The sequence below is a fragment of the Notolepis coatsorum genome, assembly GCF_963971535.1.
Source record: "Notolepis coatsorum genome assembly, chromosome: 9".
Taxonomy (NCBI): Eukaryota; Metazoa; Chordata; class Actinopteri; order Aulopiformes; family Paralepididae; genus Notolepis; species Notolepis coatsorum.
In genome coordinates, this window is record NC_140173.1 from 148,986,944 (window position 1) to 149,009,807 (window position 22,864).

Consider the following 22,864-nt stretch of genomic DNA (forward strand, 5'->3'; position numbering starts at 1 on the left):
ACAAAAGCATATGACGTCTTTAGTTCACCCGGACCAAACTGGCTTCATAGGAGGCCGCCTGATCACTGAGAACATAAGACGTATACTGCACGTACTTGATGCCGACAAGGAGGACACCATACCTAAGGCGATGCTGTCCCTGGATGCTATGAAGGCCTTTGACAGGCTGGAATGGTCGTATCTGTGGGCAGTGCTAGAAAGGATGGGGTTAGGAAAAGGATTCATCGATATGATTAAAGTATTATACAAAGACCCATCGGCCATGATTACAACAGGCACAATCATCTCCCAAATATTTCCGGTATCACGCTCTGCCAGACAGGGTTGTCCTCTTAGTCCCGGACTGTTCAATCTATCATTAGAGCCTTTAGCACAATATATAAGACAATCCCAATCCATAGAACCAATCGTAATCAAGGGCACACAACAAAAAATGTGTTTATATGCGGACGATGTAATATTGTTCATGCAAAACCCCAACACCACATTGCCTCATCTGCTCAAGTTGATTGAGGACTTTGGTGATTTATCGGGATTTAAGATAAATTGGCCGAAGTCGGCTTTCCTTCCACTTAACACCCCTGCAAAAAAAGATACAACCCTCCCAGGACAGATACCGATGGTAAAACATTTCAGATGCTTAGGAGTGGAAATATTCCCTACCATAAGACAAACGGTGAAGCACAACTACACAAAAATCCAAAACAAAATCAAAGACGACCTTGATAGATGGGCAAAACTTAAAAACACAGTACAAGCACGGATATCAATAGTTAAGATGGATGTACTACCTAAAATCAACTTCTTCAGTTCAATGCTACCGTTACCCCCTCCAGAGGGTTACTGGAAAAGATTACACTCCTCCACATACAAATTTATTTGGAATAACAAACCACCACGTATAAAAAGATCCACCGCACAGAGAAATAAAGCAGATGGTGGCATGGCATTTCCAGATTTTTTCCTATATTTTAAGGCGTACACATTAAGTCCATTGACAACATGGTTTGACCCCCAAGCATTAGCATCCTGGAGAAAAATAGAAGAAAACATAGTAGCCCCACATAGACTGAAGGACATAGCATACACTAAACTACCAATCAAGCACTGTGAACGAAAATTTGGCCCCATAATTACTCATGCGATCCGGATATGGCGTGAATCACAAAAAAAAAATCCTAACCCACAAAAATGGCACAAAGTCCAGTGGACTGTCTGCTCTGAGCCTTCATGCTGCTTCAATAAAGACACTAAAGTCCAGTGGACTGTCTGCTCTCATCCTTCATGCTTCAATAAAGACACTAAAGTCTAGTGGACTGTCTGCTCTCAGCCTTCATGCTTCAATAAAGACACTAAAGTCTAGTGGACTGTCTGCTCTCAGCCTTCATGCTGCTTCAATAAAGACACTAAAGTCCAGTGGACTGTCTGCTCTCAGCCTTCATGCTTCAATAAAGACACTAAAGTCCAGTGGACTGTCTGCTCTCAGCCTTCATGCTTCAATAAAGACACTAAAGTCTAGTGGACTGTCTGCTCTCAGCCTTCATGCTGCTTCAATAAAGACACTAAAGTCCAGTGGACTGTCTGCTCTCAGCCTTCATGCTTCAATAAAGACACTAAAGTCCAGTGGACTGTCTGCTCTCAGCCTTCATGCTTCAATAAAGACACTAAAGTCTAGTGGACTGTCTGCTCTCAGCCTTCATGCTGCTTCAATAAAGACACTAAAGTCTAGTGGACTGTCTGCTCTCAGCCTTCATGCTGCTTCAATAAAGACACTAAAGTCTAGTGGACTGTCTGCTCTCAGCCTTCATGCTTCAATAAAGACACTAAAGTCTAGTGGACTGTCTGCTCTCAGCCTTCATGCTGCTTCAATAAAGACACTAAAGTCTAGTGGACTGTCTGCTCTCAGCCTTCATGCTGCTTCAATAAAGACACTAAAGTCCAGTGGACTGTCTGCTCTCAGCCTTCATGCTGCTTCAATAAAGACACTAAAGTCTAGTGGACTGTCTGCTCTCAGCCTTCATGCTTCAATAAAGACACTAAAGTCTAGTGGACTGTCTGCTCTCAGCCTTCATGCTTCAATAAAGACACTAAAGTCTAGTGGACTGTCTGCTCTCAGCCTTCATGCTTCAATAAAGACACTAAAGTCCAGTGGACTGTCTGCTCTCAGCCTTCATGCTGCTTCAATAAAGACACTAAAGTCCAGTGGACTGTCTGCTCTCAGCCTTCATGCTGCTTCAATAAAGACACTAAAGTCTAGTGGACTGTCTGCTCTCAGCCTTCATGCTTCAATAAAGACACTAAAGTCTAGTGGACTGTCTGCTCTCAGCCTTCATGCTTCAATAAAGACACTAAAGTCTAGTGGACTGTCTGCTCTCAGCCTTCATGCTGCTTCAATAAAGACACTAAAGTCCAGTGGACTGTCTGCTCTCAGCCTTCATGCTGCTTCAATAAAGACACTAAAGTCCAGTGGACTGTCTGCTCTCAGCCTTCATGCTTCAATAAAGACACTAAAGTCTAGTGGACTGTCTGCTCTCAGCCTTCATGCTTCAATAAAGACACTAAAGTCCAGTGGACTGTCTGCTCTCAGCCTTCATGCTGCTTCAATAAAGACACTAAAGTCCAGTGGACTGTCTGCTCTCAGCCTTCATGCTGCTTCAATAAAGACACTAAAGTCCAGTGGACTGTCTGCTCTCAGCCTTCATGCTTCAATAAAGACACTAAAGTCTAGTGGACTGTCTGCTCTCAGCCTTCATGCTGCTTCAATAAAGACACTAAAGTCCAGTGGACTGTCTGCTCTCAGCCTTCATGCTTCAATAAAGACACTAAAGTCCAGTGGAGTGTCTGCTCTCAGCCTTCATGCTTCAATAAAGACACTAAAGTCTAGTGGACTGTCTGCTCTCAGCCTTCATGCTTCAATAAAGACACTAAAGTCTAGTGGACTGTCTGCTCTCAGCCTTCATGCTTCAATAAAGACACTAAAGTCTAGTGGACTGTCTGCTCTCAGCCTTCATGCTTCAATAAAGACACTAAAGTCTAGTGGACTGTCTGCTCTCAGCCTTCATGCTTCAATAAAGACACTAAAGTCTAGTGGACTGTCTGCTCTCAGCCTTCATGCTTCAATAAAGACACTAAAGTCTAGTGGACTGTCTGCTCTCAGCCTTCATGCTTCAATAAAGACACTAAAGTCCAGTGGACTGTCTGCTCTCAGCCTTCATGCTTCAATAAAGACACTAAAGTCTAGTGGACTGTCTGCTCTCAGCCTTCATGCTGCTTCAATAAAGACACTAAAGTCTAGTGGACTGTCTGCTCTCAGCCTTCATGCTTCAATAAAGACACTAAAGTCCAGTGGACTGTCTGCTCTCAGCCTTCATGCTTCAATAAAGACACTAAAGTCTAGTGGACTGTCTGCTCTCAGCCTTCATGCTTCAATAAAGACACTAAAGTCTAGTGGACTGTCTGCTCTCAGCCTTCATGCTGCTTCAATAAAGACACTAAAGTCCAGTGGACTGTCTGCTCTCAGCCTTCATGCTTCAATAAAGACACTAAAGTCTAGTGGACTGTCTGCTCTCAGCCTTCATGCTTCAATAAAGACACTAAAGTCCAGTGGACTGTCTGCTCTCAGCCTTCATGCTTCAATAAAGACACTAAAGTCCAGTGGACTGTCTGCTCTCAGCCTTCATGCTTCAATAAAGACACTAAAGTCTAGTGGACTGTCTGCTCTCAGCCTTCATGCTTCAATAAAGACACTAAAGTCTAGTGGACTGTCTGCTCTCAGCCTTCATGCTTCAATAAAGACACTAAAGTCTAGTGGACTGTCTGCTCTCAGCCTTCATGCTTCAATAAAGACACTAAAGTCCAGTGGACTGTCTGCTCTCAGCCTTCATGCTTCAATAAAGACACTAAAGTATAGTGGACTGTCTGCTCTCAGCCTTCATGCTGCTTCAATAAAGACACTAAAGTCTAGTGGACTGTCTGCTCTCAGCCTTCATGCTTCAATAAAGACACTAAAGTCCAGTGGACTGTCTGCTCTCAGCCTTCATGCTTCAATAAAGACACTAAAGTCCAGTGGACTGTCTGCTCTCAGCCTTCATGCTTCAATAAAGACACTAAAGTCTAGTGGACTGTCTGCTCTCAGCCTTCATGCTTCAATAAAGACACTAAAGTCCAGTGGACTGTCTGCTCTCAGCCTTCATGCTGCTTCAATAAAGACACTAAAGTCCAGTGGACTGTCTGCTCTCAGCCTTCATGCTGCTTCAATAAAGACACTAAAGTCTAGTGGACTGTCTGCTCTCAGCCTTCATGCTTCAATAAAGACACTAAAGTCTAGTGGACTGTCTGCTCTCAGCATTCATGCTGCTTCAATAAAGACACTAAAGTCCAGTGGACTGTCTGCTCTGAGCCTTCATGCTTCAATAAAGACACTAAAGTCCAGTGGACTGTCTGCTCTCAGCCTTCATGCTTCAATAAAGACACTAAAGTCCAGTGGACTGTCTGCTCTCAGCCTTCATGCTTCAATAAAGACACTAAAGTCCAGTGGACTGTCTGCTCTCAGCCTTCATGCTGCTTCAATAAAGACACTAACGTCTAGTGGACTGTCTGCTCTCAGCCTTCATGCTTCAATAAAGACACTAAAGTCCAGTGGACTGTCTGCTCTCAGCCTTCATGCTGCTTCAATAAAGACACTAACGTCTAGTGGACTGTCTGCTCTCAGCCTTCATGCTTCAATAAAGACACTAAAGTCTAGTGGACTGTCTGCTCTCAGCCTTCATGCTTCAATAAAGACACTAAAGTCCAGTGGACTGTCTGCTCTCAGCCTTCATGCTGCTTCAATAAAGACACTAAAGTCTAGTGGACTGTCTGCTCTCAGCCTTCATGCTTCAATAAAGACACTAAAGTCCAGTGGACTGTCTGCTCTCAGCCTTCATGCTTCAATAAAGACACTAAAGTCTAGTGGACTGTCTGCTCTCAGCCTTCATGCTTCAATAAAGACACTAAAGTCCAGTGGACTGTCTGCTCTCAGCCTTCATGCTGCTTCAATAAAGACACTAAAGTCTAGTGGACTGTCTGCTCTCAGCCTTCATGCTTCAATAAAGACACTAAAGTCTAGTGGACTGTCTGCTCTCAGCATTCATGCTGCTTCAATAAAGACACTAAAGTCCAGTGGACTGTCTGCTCTGAGCCTTCATGCTTCAATAAAGACACTAAAGTCCAGTGGACTGTCTGCTCTCAGCCTTCATGCTTCAATAAAGACACTAAAGTCCAGTGGACTGTCTGCTCTCAGCCTTCATGCTTCAATAAAGACACTAAAGTCCAGTGGACTGTCTGCTCTCAGCCTTCATGCTTCAATAAAGACACTAAAGTCCAGTGGACTGTCTGCTCTCAGCCTTCATGCTGCTTCAATAAAGACACTAAAGTCTAGTGGACTGTCTGCTCTCAGCCTTCATGCTGCTTCAATAAAGACACTAAAGTCTAGTGGACTGTCTGCTCTCAGCCTTCATGCTTCAATAAAGACACTAAAGTCCAGTGGACTGTCTGCTCTCAGCCTTCATGCTTCAATAAAGACACTAAAGTCTAGTGGACTGTCTGCTCTCAGCCTTCATGCTGCTTCAATAAAGACACTAAAGTCTAGTGGACTGTCTGCTCTCAGCCTTCATGCTTCAATAAAGACACTAAAGTCCAGTGGACTGTCTGCTCTCAGCCTTCATGCTTCAATAAAGACACTAAAGTCTAGTGGACTGTCTGCTCTCAGCCTTCATGCTTCAATAAAGACACTAAAGTCCAGTGGACTGTCTGCTCTCAGCCTTCATGCTTCAATAAAGACACTAAAGTCTAGTGGACTGTCTGCTCTCAGCCTTCATGCTGCTTCAATAAAGACACTAAAGTCCAGTGGACTGTCTGCTCTCAGCCTTCATGCTTCAATAAAGACACTAAAGTCCAGTGGACTGTCTGCTCTCAGCCTTCATGCTTCAATAAAGACACTAAAGTCCAGTGGACTGTCTGCTCTCAGCCTTCATGCTTCAATAAAGACACTAAAGTCCAGTGGACTGTCTGCTCTCAGCCTTCATGCTTCAATAAAGACACTAAAGTCTAGTGGACTGTCTGCTCTCAGCCTTCATGCTTCAATAAAGACACTAAAGTCTAGTGGACTGTCTGCTCTCAGCCTTCATGCTTCAATAAAGACACTAAAGTCTAGTGGACTGTCTGCTCTCAGCCTTCATGCTTCAATAAAGACACTAAAGTCCAGTGGACTGTCTGCTCTCAGCCTTCATGCTTCAATAAAGACACTAAAGTCCAGTGGACTGTCTGCTCTCAGCCTTCATGCTTCAATAAAGACACTAAAGTCCAGTGGACTGTCTGCTCTCAGCCTTCATGCTGCTTCAATAAAGACACTAAAGTCTAGTGGACTGTCTGCTCTCAGCCTTCATGCTTCAATAAAGACACTAAAGTCCAGTGGACTGTCTGCTCTCAGCCTTCATGCTTCAATAAAGACACTAAAGTCTAGTGGACTGTCTGCTCTCAGCCTTCATGCTTCAATAAAGACACTAAAGTCTAGTGGACTGTCTGCTCTCAGCCTTCATGCTTCAATAAAGACACTAAAGTCTAGTGGACTGTCTGCTCTCAGCCTTCATGCTGCTTCAATAAAGACACTAAAGTCTAGTGGACTGTCTGCTCTCAGCCTTCATGCTTCAATAAAGACACTAAAGTCCAGTGGACTGTCTGCTCTCAGCCTTCATGCTGCTTCAATAAAGACACTAAAGTCCAGTGGACTGTCTGCTCTCAGCCTTCATGCTTCAATAAAGACACTAAAGTCCAGTGGACTGTCTGCTCTCAGCCTTCATGCTTCAATAAAGACACTAAAGTCTAGTGGACTGTCTGCTCTCAGCCTTCATGCTGCTTCAATAAAGACACTAAAGTCCAGTGGACTGTCTGCTCTCAGCCTTCATGCTTCAATAAAGACACTAAAGTCCAGTGGACTGTCTGCTCTCAGCCTTCATGCTTCAATAAAGACACTAAAGTCTAGTGGACTGTCTGCTCTCAGCCTTCATGCTTCAATAAAGACACTAAAGTCCAGTGGACTGTCTGCTCTCAGCCTTCATGCTTCAATAAAGACACTAAAGTCCAGTGGACTGTCTGCTCTCAGCCTTCATGCTTCAATAAAGACACTAAAGTCCAGTGGACTGTCTGCTCTCAGCCTTCATGCTTCAATAAAGACACTAAAGTCCAGTGGACTGTCTGCTCTCAGCCTTCATGCTTCAATAAAGACACTAAAGTCTAGTGGACTGTCTGCTCTCAGCCTTCATGCTGCTTCAATAAAGACACTAAAGTCTAGTGGACTGTCTGCTCTCAGCCTTCATGCTTCAATAAAGACACTAAAGTCTAGTGGACTGTCTGCTCTCAGCCTTCATGCTTCAATAAAGACACTAAAGTCCAGTGGACTGTCTGCTCTCAGCCTTCATGCTTCAATAAAGACACTAAAGTCTAGTGGACTGTCTGCTCTCAGCCTTCATGCTTCAATAAAGACACTAGAGTCTAGTAGACTGTCTGCTCTCAGCCTTCATGCTGCTTCAATAAAGACACTAAAGTCCAGTGGACTGTCTGCTCTCAGCCTTCATGCTTCAATAAAGACACTAAAGTCTAGTGGGCTGTCTGCTCTCAGCCTTCATGCTTCAATAAAGACACTAACGTCCAGTGGACTGTCTGCTCTCAGCCTTCATGCTTCAATAAAGACACTAAAGTCTAGTGGACTGTCTGCTCTCAGCCTTCATGCTTCAATAAAGACACTAAAGTCTAGTGGACTGTCTGCTCTCAGCCTTCATGCTTCAATAAAGACACTAAAGTCTAGTGGACTGTCTGCTCTCAGCCTTCATGCTTCAATAAAGACACTAAAGTCTAGTGGACTGTCTGCTCTCAGCCTTTCTGCTTCAATAAAGACACTAAAGTCCAGTGGACTGTCTGCTCTCAGCCTTCATGCTTCAATAAAGACACTAAAGTCCAGTGGACTGTCTGCTCTCAGCCTTCATGCTTCAATAAAGACACTAAAGTCTAGTGGACTGTCTGCTCTCAGCCTTCATGCTGCTTCAATAAAGACACTAAAGTCTAGTGGACTGTCTGCTCTCAGCCTCGATGCTTCAATAAAGACACTAAAGTCTAGTGGACTGTCTGCTCTCAGCCTTCATGCTTCAATAAAGACACTAAAGTCCAGTGGACTGTCTGCTCTCAGCCTTCATGCTTCAATAAAGACACTAAAGTCCAGTGGACTGTCTGCTCTCAGCCTTCATGCTTCAATAAAGACACTAAAGTCCAGTGGACTGTCTGCTCTCAGCCTTCATGCTTCAATAAAGACACTAAAGTCCAGTGGACTGTCTGCTCTCACCCTTCATGCTTCAATAAAGACACTAAAGTCTAGTGGACTGTCTGCTCTCAGCCTTCATGCTTCAATAAAGACACTAAAGTCCAGTGGACTGTCTGCTCTCACCCTTCATGCTTCAATAAAGACACTAAAGTCTAGTGGACTGTCTGCTCTCAGCCTTCATGCTTCAATAAAGACACTAAAGTCTAGTGGACTGTCTGCTCTCAGCCTTCATGCTGCTTCAATAAAGACACTAAAGTCTAGTGGACTGTCTGCTCTCAGCCTTCATGCTTCAATAAAGACACTAAAAGTAGAATATAAAGTGTGTTAAATTGAATTTATTATTATTATTAACTGGTCCTGCACAAAGTGTAATGCACGAGAGCTGCCACTAGGGTAAGAGTGAGTGAGTGAGTTTGTTTAGTCTATGAGGTGCGTTGCAGCCACAGAGAGCAGCCTGCCTCGTCATCCTCTGCTATAGTCGACTGCGCTGCACAGGGGGAGTTGCCTCTGGGTGGAAAAACAGCTGGGACAGAGGAGCTCTGACTATAAGACATGAATTATTCAGCCGCTCAAGTCAATTGTTTTGGAAGTGAGCAAACAACCCAGATTGAGTTGGCAGAGGGGGCAGTTGGGGACAGAGCGACAGAAAGCAGATGTGAGGCCGGTCTTGTGGTTCACCGGAGACTTCCCCAAACATACTACATCGATCAGACAAATCTAGTCCCTTTGGGAAGATTTAATAGAATTAAGGCTGAGACAACTTATCGATAACTGCATGAAATCGATAAGTGGGAGTCACTTATCGATTTTTTTTGCATGTGTAAAAAATACAAGATCAGTTGGTAGTTGGTACCACATTTCGGAACCTTTACATGTTTAGTAGAGTGAAATATACTAGCTGTATCATCTCTTGACGAGATCAGAGGAGTTTGATAATATTGACTGAGGATGGCCAGATAATGTTGATATTTTTCTTTTTACAACTGAAATATATATTTTTTGTTATTACAGAGAGTTAAGTACCGAAAAAAGGTACCGTTGGGTACGGATACCGAACTGGTACCAGTTCAAATGTGAACGGTACCCAACCTTAGCCTCCATGGTACATACATCTGATTAGCAGCACTATTACTCAGTAGTACTGAATGATCTATATATTTTATACCCAGTTTAAATCACCTGTACATTTTATATTACTATTGCACTCTGGTTGGATGCCAAACTTATTTACGTTGTACTGTACTTGTGGTCTTGTGCTGTATGATGAAGACAATAGCCAACATTTGAATCCAATCTAAAACATTATTAGCTTCACATCACAGTGTTCCTGGGACCCACATCTTCCCGTGAGGACACATCGTTTATTCGGCTATAAAATGGATTTAAAATGTCTTGCCCAGGCGGTCGGGTGGCGTAGCGGAGATTGCGCTCGTCACCAATGCAAGAGGCTGCGGCCTCGACTCCCGGAGTCAGCATTGCCCTGCGGCTTGGGCTGATCATCATACTAACTCGTTTGGCTGAGTTAGCGGGAGGAAAGACGTGGGTGGTAATCTGGCGTTGTGGACAGCGACACCTACAGGTCAGGTCTGGGCGCCTGCTCAGCGAAAGGCAGGAAGTGGTGAAGGCAGCGTGACCTCCCACGCGTTACACTTCACCAATGAGAGTCCTCGTTACTGCAATTCTTCTCTAAAAACAGACCAAGATAAAGCCAATATTGAGAAGTTCACTTTCACTTATGACTCAATTTTGAAGAAGATTGTTTACTGCGGTTTCAGTTTCTGCAGCGCAGCAGAGAGACAGTGAGTGATGGTAATAAAGGCAACATGACGGATGAACCACATGGAACGGCCGACGAGGAACTGAGAGCATGGTGACCTGAGGGAAGGAGGATGTCAAACGGAGACCGAAAGGATGAAGAAGGGAGAGAGACAGAGAGAATGGCAGAAAAAGACGCAGCGGAGACAGACGGAGAGGAAAAAGAGAGAGAGAGAAACAGGAGAGAGAGAAAAAAAAGGAGAAACAGGAGAGAGGGAGAAACAGATAGAGAGAGAGACACAGAGAGAGAGAGACACAGATAGCCCTTTTAGACAGCCCAGGCTCCGGTTCAAGCTCCAGCTCCGTTCTGAACCTTGGTGCTCTCTGGCGAACCAGCCCGCGTTTACACCCATTTAAGCAGAACCAACATTCCACCGTCTCCGTCATCAAACTCAGGCGGAGGTAAAAATAATGCGTGGAGAAAGGCTTAGCAAGCCTCAACGCGTGAGCGCACACACTGTATACATTTGAAATTAATCATTCCAGCAAAGTAGGCTTCTATTATTCGAATGACTTGTTTTAATGGGTATCATAGTAGTAAGTCCTACTGTAGAACATGACATATTAGCATGACATCTGATGTATTAATGCCAATACTGGACGACAACCGCAATTGGCACTTGAAAAGTGTAAATGATGGATTAGTCAGTAGCAATTGATGATGGGCCGTTTAGCTCAACTGGTTAGTGCACTGCCTGTGGAGCATATGGTCCCGGGTTCAAATCTTGGTTATATTTTTTTTTTAACGTTAATTCATTTATCCACTCTGGTGTCCCAAAAAGGACAATAACACTACCTTATGCATACTGCACCTTATGTGAATACTGTGATATATTTCAGTTAGTTCGAGTAAATTATATTGATTTATTTGTTTACACTGCTTGTGTAGTTTTTACTACGTGTACCCCCCCATCCCCCATGCTGCTATGATGCCTGAATTTCCCCAAGGGGATCAATAAAGGAATATCTTATCTTATCAACCAGAGTGGATAAATGAATTAACGTTACAAAAACTAAATAAAAATAACCAAGATTTGAACCCGGGACCATATGCTCCACAGGCAGTGCACTAACCAGTTGAGCTAAACGGGCTGTCATGAACTACTACTGACTAATCCATCATTTACACTTTTTCAAGTGTCAATTGCGCTTGTCGTCCAGTATTGGCATTAATAAATCAGATGTCATGCTAATATGTCATGTTCTACAGTAGGACTTACTACTATGATACCCATTAAAACAAGTAATTTGAATAATAAAAGCCTACTTTGCTGGAACGATTCATTTCAAGCGTATACAGCATGTGTGTGCGTGTATTCTTTTGTGTGTGCGCTCGCGCGCTGACTCGCTACTTTCCCCCCGTTTACTCGTCTTCACAGCCTAGAATATGACACGGCCACTGATGATGTCACGGTTCGCGAGGAAAAACCAACTATTTTTCGGTGCCAGCTGAGCACCGATTTGTCACGTTCTGAACCAATTAATCCCGGTCTGAATTATGTCTGATTATGTTCAGGAACCGGCTCCAGCACGGAGCCTGGTCGGTGTAAAAGGGCTAAGAAAGAGAAAGAGAGAGAGGGAGAAACAGAGAGTGAGACAGAGAGACAGAGAGACAGAGAGAGAGAGAGAGAGAGAGAGAGAGAGAGAGAGAGAGAGAGAGAGAGCAAAAGGATGAAGAAGGGAGGGAGAGACAGAGAGAATGGCAGAGGGAGAGATACAGAGAGAAAAAGACGCAGGGGAGAGACAGACGGAGAGGAAGAGACGGAGAAAGCGAGAGAGAGAAGAGAGACAACGGTGACTGGCTGGTCCTTAACCTCTTGAGCCCTAGCCCTATTTTCTGAATATCCGCCTAAAAATACATACCTAAGTAATCAGATTGCAAGGCCGGCTTTTGCTAGACCTTCACAGAAAGGTAGATAAACGAACTGCGTTCTAATTTATGCCAATAATGTTCAGGTACAATTGTGGTAGATAATCCCAAAAAATAAAATGAATAAAAAAGTTAATCCACAAGTAATTTGATGACAGGAGCTGGCTTGAGCTGGGTAGTCGTCTTTTGATATTCCAACGCCATTCGAAAGCCCTGGGTCTCCTCTCCTCATATGACTACAAACAAAATGGCGGCACGCATGACCTTCCGTCAATATTCGCTAGTTTCTGAATACATTTCCAAAACTCATATTTCACTAATAACACTTTAACCTATTGGTAAACAAACGTATTGCTGAAAATATAGACTATGACTGCTGTTTTGACAGGGTTAGGGTCTTTACTCTTGGCTACATTTGAAGGGGAAAAAAACACAACATTAATTCATACAGTCTGTCTGTAGAGATGGATTTATGGCTTGGGTCCGGTACCAGACCAGTCGGGGTTAAGAGGTTAAGGTCCCCTGAGTTTGCTCTGAACAGGGTACATCTCTGCATGTTGCTACGATGCCCCTCTAGCTCATGGAATGAACTCCAACGGTCCTTAAAGCTGGAGATTCTCCCCTCAGTTGCAGAGTTTAAAACCTTGATCTCCAACCTTTGTCAATCAAGTTGTATGTGTTTTATATATCTGTAGAGTACTATATCTATATCTGTACATATCCCTTACTAGTAACACTGCTGGCCAGTATGACTTACTACCATAGTGTCTTTATACCTGTATCACTGTACATATAAATATTACATCTGATTAGCACTATTACTCATTTATATATTTTATACCCAGTTTAATCGTTGAGAGGGAGAAACAGAGAGAGACAGGAGAGAGGGGGGGAGAGAGAGACAGAGAGAAGGATAAAAAGAGAGAGAGAGAGAGAGAGAGAGAGAGAGAGAGAGAGAGAGAGAGAGAGAGAGAGAGACAGAGAAAGAGAAACAGAAACAGAGAGAAAGAGACAGAGAGAGAGACAGAGAGAGAAACAGGGAGAGATGAGAAAGAGACAAGAGGGAGAAACAGAGACAGAGAAAGACAGAGAGAAAGAGACAGAGGGAGAAACGGAGAGAGATAGAGGGAGAAACAGAGAGACAGAGACAGAGAGAGAGAAAGAGACAGAGGGGAAAACAGAGAGAGAGAGAGAGACAGAGACAGACAGAGGGAGAAACAGAGAGAGAGAGAGACAGAGACAGACAGAGGGAGAAACAGAGAGAGAGACAGAGAGACAGAGACAGAGGGAGAAACGGAGAGAGAGACAGAGAGACAGAGACAGAGGGAGAAACGGAGAGAAAGCGACAGAGGGAGAGAAAGAGACAGAGAAACAGAGACAGAGAGAAAGAGACAGAGAGAGAAAGAGAGAGAAAGAGACAGAGGGAGAAACAGAGAGAGAAAGAGACAGATGGAGAAACAGAGAGAAAGAGACAGAGGGAGAAACAGAGAGAAAGAGACAGAGGGAGAAACAGAGAGAGAAAGAGACAGAGGGAGAAACAGAGAGAGAAAGAGACAGAGAGGGAGAAAGAGAGAAAGAAAGAGAAAGAGAGAGAGAATGAGACAGAGGGAGAAACGGAGAGAAAGAGACAGAGGGAGAAACAGAGAGAAAGAGACAGAGAGAGAAACAGAGAGAGAAAGAGACAGAGGGAGAAAGAGAGAAAGAAAGAGAAAGAGAGAGAGAATGAGACAGAGGGAGAAACGGAGAGAAAGAGACAGAGGGAGAAACAGAGAGAGAAAGAGACAGAGGGAGAGAATGAGACAGAGGGAGAAACGGAGAGAAAGAGACAGAGGGAGAAACAGAGAGAGAAAGAGACAGAGGGAGAAAGAGAGAAAGAAAGAGAAAGAGAGAGAGAATGAGACAGAGGGAGAAACGGAGAGAAAGAGACAGAGGGAGAAAGAGAGAAAGAAAGAGAAAGAGAGAGAGAATGAGACAGAGGGAGAAACGGAGAGAAAGAGACAGAAACAGAGAGAAAGAGAGAGAGACAGAGAGAGAAACAGGGAGAAAGAGACAGAGAGAGAGAAAGAGACAGAGGGAGAAACAGAGAAAGAGAAACAGAAACAGAGAGAGAGAGAAAGAGACAGAGAGAGAAACAGAGAAAGAGAAACAGAAACAGAGAGAGAGAGAAAGAGACAGAGAGAGAAACAGAGAAAGAGAAACAGAAACAGAGAGAGAGAGAAAGAGACAGAGGGAGAAACAGAGAGAGAAAAAGACAGAGAAACAGAGAGAGAAAAAGACAGAGACAGAGAGAGAGGGAGAGAAAGAGAGAAAGAGACAGAGGGAGAAACAGAGAGAAAGAGAGAGAGGGAGAAACGGAGAGAAAGAGAGAGGGAGAAACGGAGAGAAAGAGACAGAGGGAGAAACGGAGAGAAAGAGACAGAGGGAGAAACAGAGAGAGAAAGAGACAGAGAGAGAAACAGAGAGACAGAGACAGAGGGAGAAACAGAGAGAAAGAGACGGAGGGAGAGAAAGAGACAGAGGGAGAAAGAGAGAGAAAGAGACAGAGGGAGAAACGGAGAGAAAGAGACAGAGGGAGAAACAGAGAGAAAGAGAGAGAGGGAGAAACAGAGAGAAAGAGACAGAGGGAGAGAAAGAGACAGAGGGAGAAACAGAGAGAAAGAGACAGAGAGAGAGAAAGAGACAGAGGGAGAAACAGAGAGAGAAAGAGACAGAGGGAGAAACGGAGAGAAAGAGACAGAGGGAGAAAGAGAGAGAAAGAGAGAGGGAGAAACAGAGAGAAAGAGAGAGAGGGAGAAACAGAGAGAAAGAGACAGAGGGAGAAACAGAGAGAAAGAGACAGAGGGAGAAACGGAGAGAAAGAGACAGAGAGAGAGAAAGAGACAGAGAGAGAAACGGAGAGAAAGAGACAGAGAGAGAGAAAGAGATAGAGGGAGAAACAGAGAGAAAGAGAGAGAGGGAGAAACGGAGAGAAAGAGACAGAGGGAGAAACAGAGAGAAAGAGAGAGAGGGAGAAACAGAGAGAAAGAGACAGAGGGAGAAACGGAGAGAAAGAGACAGAGGGAGAGAAAGAGACAGAGGGAGAAACAGAGAGAAAGAGACAGAGGGAGAAACAGAGAGAAAGAGACAGAGAGAGAAACGGAGAGAAAGAGACAGAGGGAGAGAAAGAGACAGAGGGAGAAACGGAGAGACAGAGACAGAGAGAGAAACAGAGAGAAAGAGACAGAGAGAGAAACGGAGAGAAAGAGACAGAGGGAGAAACAGAGAGAGAAAGAGACAGAGGGAGAAACAGAGAGAGAGAGAGAGACAGAGGGAGAAACAGAGAGAGAGAGACAGAGGGAGAAACAGAGAGAAAGAGACAGAGGGAGAAACGGAGAGAAAGAGACAGAGGGAGAAACGGAGAGAAAGAGACAGAGGGAGAAACAGAGAGAAAGAGACAGAGAGAGAAACGGAGAGAGAAAGAGACAGAGAGAGAAACAGAGAGAAAGAGAGAGAGAGAGAAACGGAGAGAGAAAGAGACAGAGAGAGAAAGAGAAAGAGGGAGAAATGGAGAGAAAGAGACAGAGGGAGAAACGGAGAGAAAGAGACAGAGGGAGAAACGGAGAGAAAGAGACAGAGGGAGAAACAGAGAGAAAGAGACAGAGGGAGAAACAGAGAGAAAGAGACAGAGGGAGAAACGGAGAGAAAGAGACAGAGAGAGAAACAGAGAGAAAGAGACAGAGAGAGAAACAGAGAGAAAGAGACAGAGAGAGAAACAGAGAGAAAGAGACAGAGAGAGAAACGGAGAGAAAGAGACAGAGGGAGAAACGGAGAGAAAGAGACAGAGAGAGAGAAAGAGACAGAGGGAGAGAAAGAGACAGAGGGAGAAACAGAGAGAAAGAGACAGAGAGAGAAACAGAGAGAAAGAGACAGAGAGAGAAACGGAGAGAAAGAGACAGAGGGAGAAACGGAGAGAAAGAGACAGAGAGAGAGAAAGAGACAGAGGGAGAAACGGAGAGAGAAAGAGACAGAGAGAGAAAGAGAAAGAGGGAGAAACGGAGAGAAAGAGACAGAGGGAGAAACAGAGAGAAAGAGACAGAGGGAGAAACGGAGAGAAAGAGACAGAGGGAGAAACAGAAAGAAAGAGACAGAGGGAGAAACAGAGAGAAAGAGACAGAGGGAGAAACGGAGAGAAAGAGACAGAGAGGGAGAAACGGAGAGACAGAGACAGAGAGAGAAACGGAGAGAAAGAGACAGAGAGAGAAACGGAGAGAAAGAGACAGAGGGAGAAACGGAGAGAAAGAGACAGAGGGAGAAACAGAGAGAAAGAGACAGAGGGAGAAACAGAGAGAAAGAGACAGAGGGAGAAACAGAGAGAAAGAGACAGAGAGAGAGAAACGGAGAGAAAGAGACAGAGACAGAGGGAGAGAGGGCCTCAGTGTCCTCCTCAGCTCCGCCCGACTGTAATGCCCGCTGTGTGCCCAGGTGGCCAGCGAGGCGTGCGGAGCGGAGCGGCGGACGAGGAAACCGTCCCAACAGAACAGTGGTGTGAAGTGAAGAGGCTGCACTGCTGCACTGATGTGATCAGGAGGACGGTCTGGAGCAGCGAGCGAACACCAGCTGCACAGGCGGACAGACAGACTGCGCGGCAACAGCAGCCAGCCACCCCATCCGTGACGGACGGAACAAACAGCAGCCACACACCGTCCGTGACAGACGACACAATAGTAGCAGCCAGGGGTGTAAAGGTACACGTATCCGTACTGAACCGTTTCAGTACTGGACCTTAGGTTCAGTACGGCTGTGTACCGAACAAATACAACGTTTTTTTTTTTTTTTTTTTTTTTTTTCCCCCCTTTTTTTTCGATTTTTCTCCCGTCCCACTGTTAGTCGTTATGCCAATTCCCAACCCCCTTCCTGGTTGTTGCGCACTCCCCCCTACTGTTGGTCCGGGAGGCCGGAGACTGTCACATGCTTTTAAATAATTCCTGGTTGTATACGTTGTTTATTTATTTATAATTGTCGTTTTGTTTTTAGGTTTTTAGTTGCACTCATATTTAGTTATTTAATTGTAATTATGCCTATGCTTACGATGTGTCAGAATTGTTTTATGTGTAGTGCGTTCATCTCTATGTTGCTATGTTTTACTTCTGTGAAGCACTTTGTGATTTTATCTGAGAAAGGTGCTATACAAATAAAGTTTACTTACTTACTTACTTTCCTCCGACACATGTGCAGCCAGCCTGGCAGCGCAGATTCTCACCGGGAGAGTGTAACGTGTGGAAGGTCACACTACCTCCCTCCAGATCCTACCCTCGCTGTGCAGGCGCCCCGACCGAACTGTAGGGGTCGCTGTCCACAACGCCCAGGACCCAACCCATCAGCTTTTCCACCCCTAACACTGCCAATTGTGTTAGTATGAACGACCAGCCAAGCTGATAGCAACGCCGAGAGCTGGGCTCGAACCCAGCGTCTCCAGCGTTGATGGCGAGCGCCTTGCCCACTACACCACCTAGCCGCCCTTACAACGGTATTGTTAACCACTAACGACCGCAAGTGCAGAACTTTTTTTTTGCGTGCAGAATTTTTTTCAAAACTCCAAGTTCACTCCCAAAATATAATTTGTGCAAAGGGCCGGGTGTTCGTTCAACCCACACACACACAACACAGAGAGATTACCTGTAATTTTTTTCCATTATTAATTTCAATATAGAATATTCGTCAACAGCCCTACAAGTACAATTTGTTACTGCACACTACATCACCCCTGAGTGGAACATGGAAAGTCAAACTTTCCCCAACTGTACCGAAAAAACCCGTACCGAACCGTGACTTCAAAACCGAGGTACGTACCGAACCGTGGTTTTTGTGTACCGTCGGTTACACCCCTAGCAGCCACAGCATCCGTGAGAGAACAGAGGCCTGTATCTGTGTGTTCTCCCTTGGGGGGGGGGCAAGGAATATTGGGGATCTCGTTATTCACTGAACAATAGGATCATTAGAGCTGTCCCAATTAACATTTTTGGGCTTTGAAGCCTTGGTTGTAATTAGCATCGAAAGAGTCCAAGCTTCCTTCTTCTCGCACCAGAGATTCAATGCGGCAGGTGACTTGAGAGCAGCAGACGGGTTTCCCCAGAGTTCATATGGTGCCGTTGCCTTTGAGAACGGATTCTCAAAATGAAATTTGGGGATTTCTATAACCCGTTTTTTTCTTTCGAATCGCCCTTTAGGCATCATATTTGAAGACCCTGATTGACTTTTGTGACTTTCAAATTATTGTAAACACAACATAGTACTGTGACATTGTGATATATATATCACATTGATATATTTTTTGTGTAAAATAAATAAAAAAAATAAAAAGAGGTTCGAACACATTAATTAAGATTCAAATGCCAACGTAACGAACGAAGGTCAGAACGTTCGGGCTCAGCCCTATCAGAAAAACACCCCTACAGGACCGTACCATCAGACAGACACCCCTACAGGACCGTACCATCAGACAGACACCCCTACAGGACCGTACCATCAGAAAAACACCCCTACAGGACCGTACCATCAGACAGACACCCCTACAGGACCGTACCATCAGACAGACACCCCTACAGGACCGTACCATCAGACAGACACCCCTACAGGACCGTACCATCAGACAGACACCCCTACAGGACCGTACCATCAGACAGACACCCCTACAGGACCGTACCATCAGACAGACACCCCTACAGGACCGTACCATCAGACAGACACCCCTACAGGACCGTACCATCAGACAGACACCCCTACAGGACCGTACCATCAGACAGACACCCCTACAGGACCGTACCATCAGACAGACACCCCTACAGGACCGTACCATCAGACAGACACCCCCTACAGGACCGTACCATCAGACAGACACCCCTACAGGACCGTACCATCAGACAGACACCCCTACAGGACCGTACCATCAGACAGACACCCCTACAGGACCGTACCATCAGACAGACACCCCTACAGGACCGTACCATCAGACAGACACCCCCTACAGGACCGTACCATCAGACAGACACCCCCTACAGGACCGTACCATCAGACAGACACCCCTACAGGACCGTACCATCAGACAGACACCCCTACAGGACCGTACCATCAGACAGACACCCCCTACAGGACCGTAACATCTCAACCTTGCACACGTGCCTCTCATAAAAGTGCACCAGAATGCAGGAAATGAACCCCCAGACCCCCCGCTTAAGATTTAATTTATTATTTGTCAACAGTTTTATCTAATCAAATAAAGTTCAGTCTGTTCATCTCTCACTTCAATCATTTTTATTGCAGAACATGGCATTTTCTCAAGCAGATAGATGTAAACACTGTAATCTGTGTTGCATGTACCTGACAAACTGAACTGTTTGTATTACAGTCATTATTCCAACTTAACTGAATGCACGCGTGTGTGTGTGGACTACTGTACTATTACAGGTATTGAAATTAACAATGCAACTTCCTTATACAAAAAAATAATAATAATAACATAAAAAAAAATATGAATAATTAAATATCGATACTTGGCGTGGCGTCCCTGTATCGATACAGTATCGCCACGCAAAGTATCGCGATACTACTACGTATCGATTTTTTTCCCCCACCCCCGAATGTTGAAAGCAAACCTATGCCCTTGCACACACACACACACACACACACACACACTGTTAGTGTAGAAACACCACTTTGAATGTATGAGAGGAAAGCCCAGCTGGGAATGGGGGGGAGGGACGAACACACAAGAGCTGTCACTCACCATCCAAACAGGCATGAAAAGGTATCCTTTATAAAAAGGAGAACACCTGCGACTGGCTGCAAGCATCCCGTTGTCGTGGCAACTAGGAACACGCGAGACTTGTTAGTATAGTGGCGAGACCGGGGTTCAATTCCCCGACTGGGAGTCCCCTTATTCTCCTCCACATCGCCTGTGGTGTTTTTTTCCTATTGCTAGGTTTTTCTAGTGAATTTTTCCTCATCATCATTGGGGAATGTCTGGGACTCGGAGTGTCACATATTTGGATTTTATGGTGGTTTTTTGTGCTTGATTTATTGTGATGTTTCTTCTCGACTTGTACAGCCCATGGGGGCATTACCTTGTGATTTGGGGCTTTACAAATACATTTGATTTGAAGCGTAAAAGCATAAAACACTGACAATAGCTGAGGAGCCGTTTTATAATTTACAGAGAGAGACCCCGGAAAGAAAGGTCCTTACTTAATTAAAAAGCACGTACTCCATTACAACTTCTCGTTGTACTGTCCTGTATAAAATACAATACATGTGAATCAAATCTAATCTAATCCATTACCTTTAGAAATAGATACCAAGTCCCTATCTGAAGCACAGCTCACGTAGCAGAAATTAAAGGCTTAACCGGAACAATAAGCGTGACTTCTTTGAAATACATTTAATTGTGTGTAAAACTTTTATTTGCTCCTTTATGTGCAGCGTAAGTTCTGTCTGTTGGGATTTCTGTCCACCCCGTTCCCGTGGAAAGAGATCGACAAAAGCAATGTGACAGTGTGAATTATGGTCAATTTGCGATGATATGATTAGATGAAAACAAGGCTGCTTTCACTGATGATGTTTTGTTTATGGAGATACGTGTTTTTCATCCGACAGCAGTGAGGGGGGGGGGAGTAAAAGGACTCCTCTATAGTGTGAGATCCACTTGTTTTTCAATGTGTAGATAATGTAAATATCTGTAGATGACAGCATCTACTCTGACGGATCTATAGAGGAACAGCAGCTTTCATTCGTGTGTGTTTTCAAGTTAGACTGGGGAGCCACAGACAGACAAAGCCACCGAGCAGGGTGTGTGGGTGGCAAGGTCGTCAGACGAGTGGTTAACACCAACAACTGATAGCCGCTGGTGGGGAAGATTTGGTCAGAGAGAGAGAGCTATGGGGAAGAGATAGAAAGGGCGTTAGAGTGGGTCAGTAGGTGACAAGAGCCGTTGCCATGGCATTGTGTCACTTAGTAACGCGAGAGAAGGGGCGTGGCTACAGAGATGGCCACCGGTTGCTAGGGGAAAGACGTTATAGCTGTGAGTTTCTTCCGGTTTAAGTTAGATTAGGACACGAGGCTGACACGTAGGGAGGTGGACAGAGAGACTGCACTAGCTGGAGGGTGGGGGAGGGGCCTCCTCCACCCTCCTATAGGCCATGAGGGCTAGCTTCGGCTAACAGGGAAGGCTTTTGGTTAACCACTAGGCCTCAACCACCATTGGACTAATAGCAGAAGAGACCGTAGAGATAATGAATTCAATATACTTTTCAAGGACCTTTCAGAACTGTTTTCCATCTTGTACAGAAGATGTTTATGGAAATAAACGTCAACATCCAGGAGAGGTATCCTGTTTCCAGTGTGTCGTTAATTCTTTTGAGACGAATGTATCACCGGGGAGGGAGAGAGGGTATCAGTCAGTACAATGAGTACAAGATAAACACAATGCAGAAACTTCACGGAACCACAGGTGACGAGGTGATTACTGGCCGATATCCCGAAATCCAACAATAGTAGTGGTTACGTCATTTTCGTTTTTCTGTGTTCCACCCTCTGTCCAACGCAATGTATTTCCCCATTTCTAAATCGTCTCGTTTAAAGCAAATAAAGCATGGACATTTGCATGGTGTACCTTTCTGTGCGTATTTATCCACAATCTATAGCTCAACATGAAAATATTCGCAATTAAATCGTAAAAGGTAGCAAAATAACAACGTTTATGTTTTCGTTAACTGGGAAACTACACTGCCATTTGGCGCTGCTGACTGACGTCACCACAGCGTAGACTCCTGGCTTTAGTCGCAGACCTAGGATCAGATTTCCCTTACATTCCATAAGCTTAACAATTCGTACAATGGGAAAATAACTGACCCTGATTCTGTGGCTAGTATCTGTTTCACTCAACACTACTTTATAGCCAACCACCAATTTTAAAATATTTGTATTTATAATTTAAATCGTATAACGTTATTTCGCTGCATATTAAATCACTGTAAATCATTGTTTCGTCGTACATATTGTGTATAGTTTATAACATTGTTTTTTTTTTACATAACGTTAGTAGCTAGCTAGCCGGCATGATGCGTGCAGTGATTTGCCCCAGAATGTAACCACAGGTCTGAGAAGAGGACCTGCTCATTTTACTCGTTCCCGAAACTCCTCTACATGCCCCGATTTAAGAGGGGAGAGGAGAGGAACAGGGAGGAGGGGAGAGGAGAGGAGCAGAGAGGAGGGGGGGCAGAAAGGAGAGGAGCAGGGAGAAGAGGAGCAGAGAGGAGAGGAGCAGAGAGGAGAAGAACAGAGAGGAGAGGAGCAGAGAGGAGAGGAGCAGAGCGGAGGGGGGCAGAAAGGAGAGGAGCAGGGAGAAGAGGCGCAGAGAGGAGAGGAACAGAGAGGAGAGGAGCAGAGAGGAGAGGAGCAGAGAGGAGAGGAAAGGAACAGAGAGGAGAGGAACAGAGGAGAGGAGCAGAGAGGAGGGGAGCAGAGAGGAGAGGAGCAGAGAGGAGAGGAGCAGAGGGGAGAGGAGCATAGAGAAGAGGAGCAGAAAGGAGAGGAGAGGAGCAGAGAGGAGGGGGGCAGAGAGGAGATGAGCAGAGAGGAGAGGATCAGGGAGAAGAGGAGCAGAGAGGAGAGGAGCAGAGAGGAGAGGAGCAGGGAGAAGAGGAGCAGAGGAGAGGAGCAGGGAGGAGAGGAGCAGGGAGGAGAGGAGCAGAGAGGAGAGGAGCAGAGAGGAGGAGAGGAGCAGAGAGGAGGAGAGGAGCAGAGAGGAGGAGAGGAGAGGAGCAGAGAGGAGAGGAGAGGAGCAGAGAGGAGAG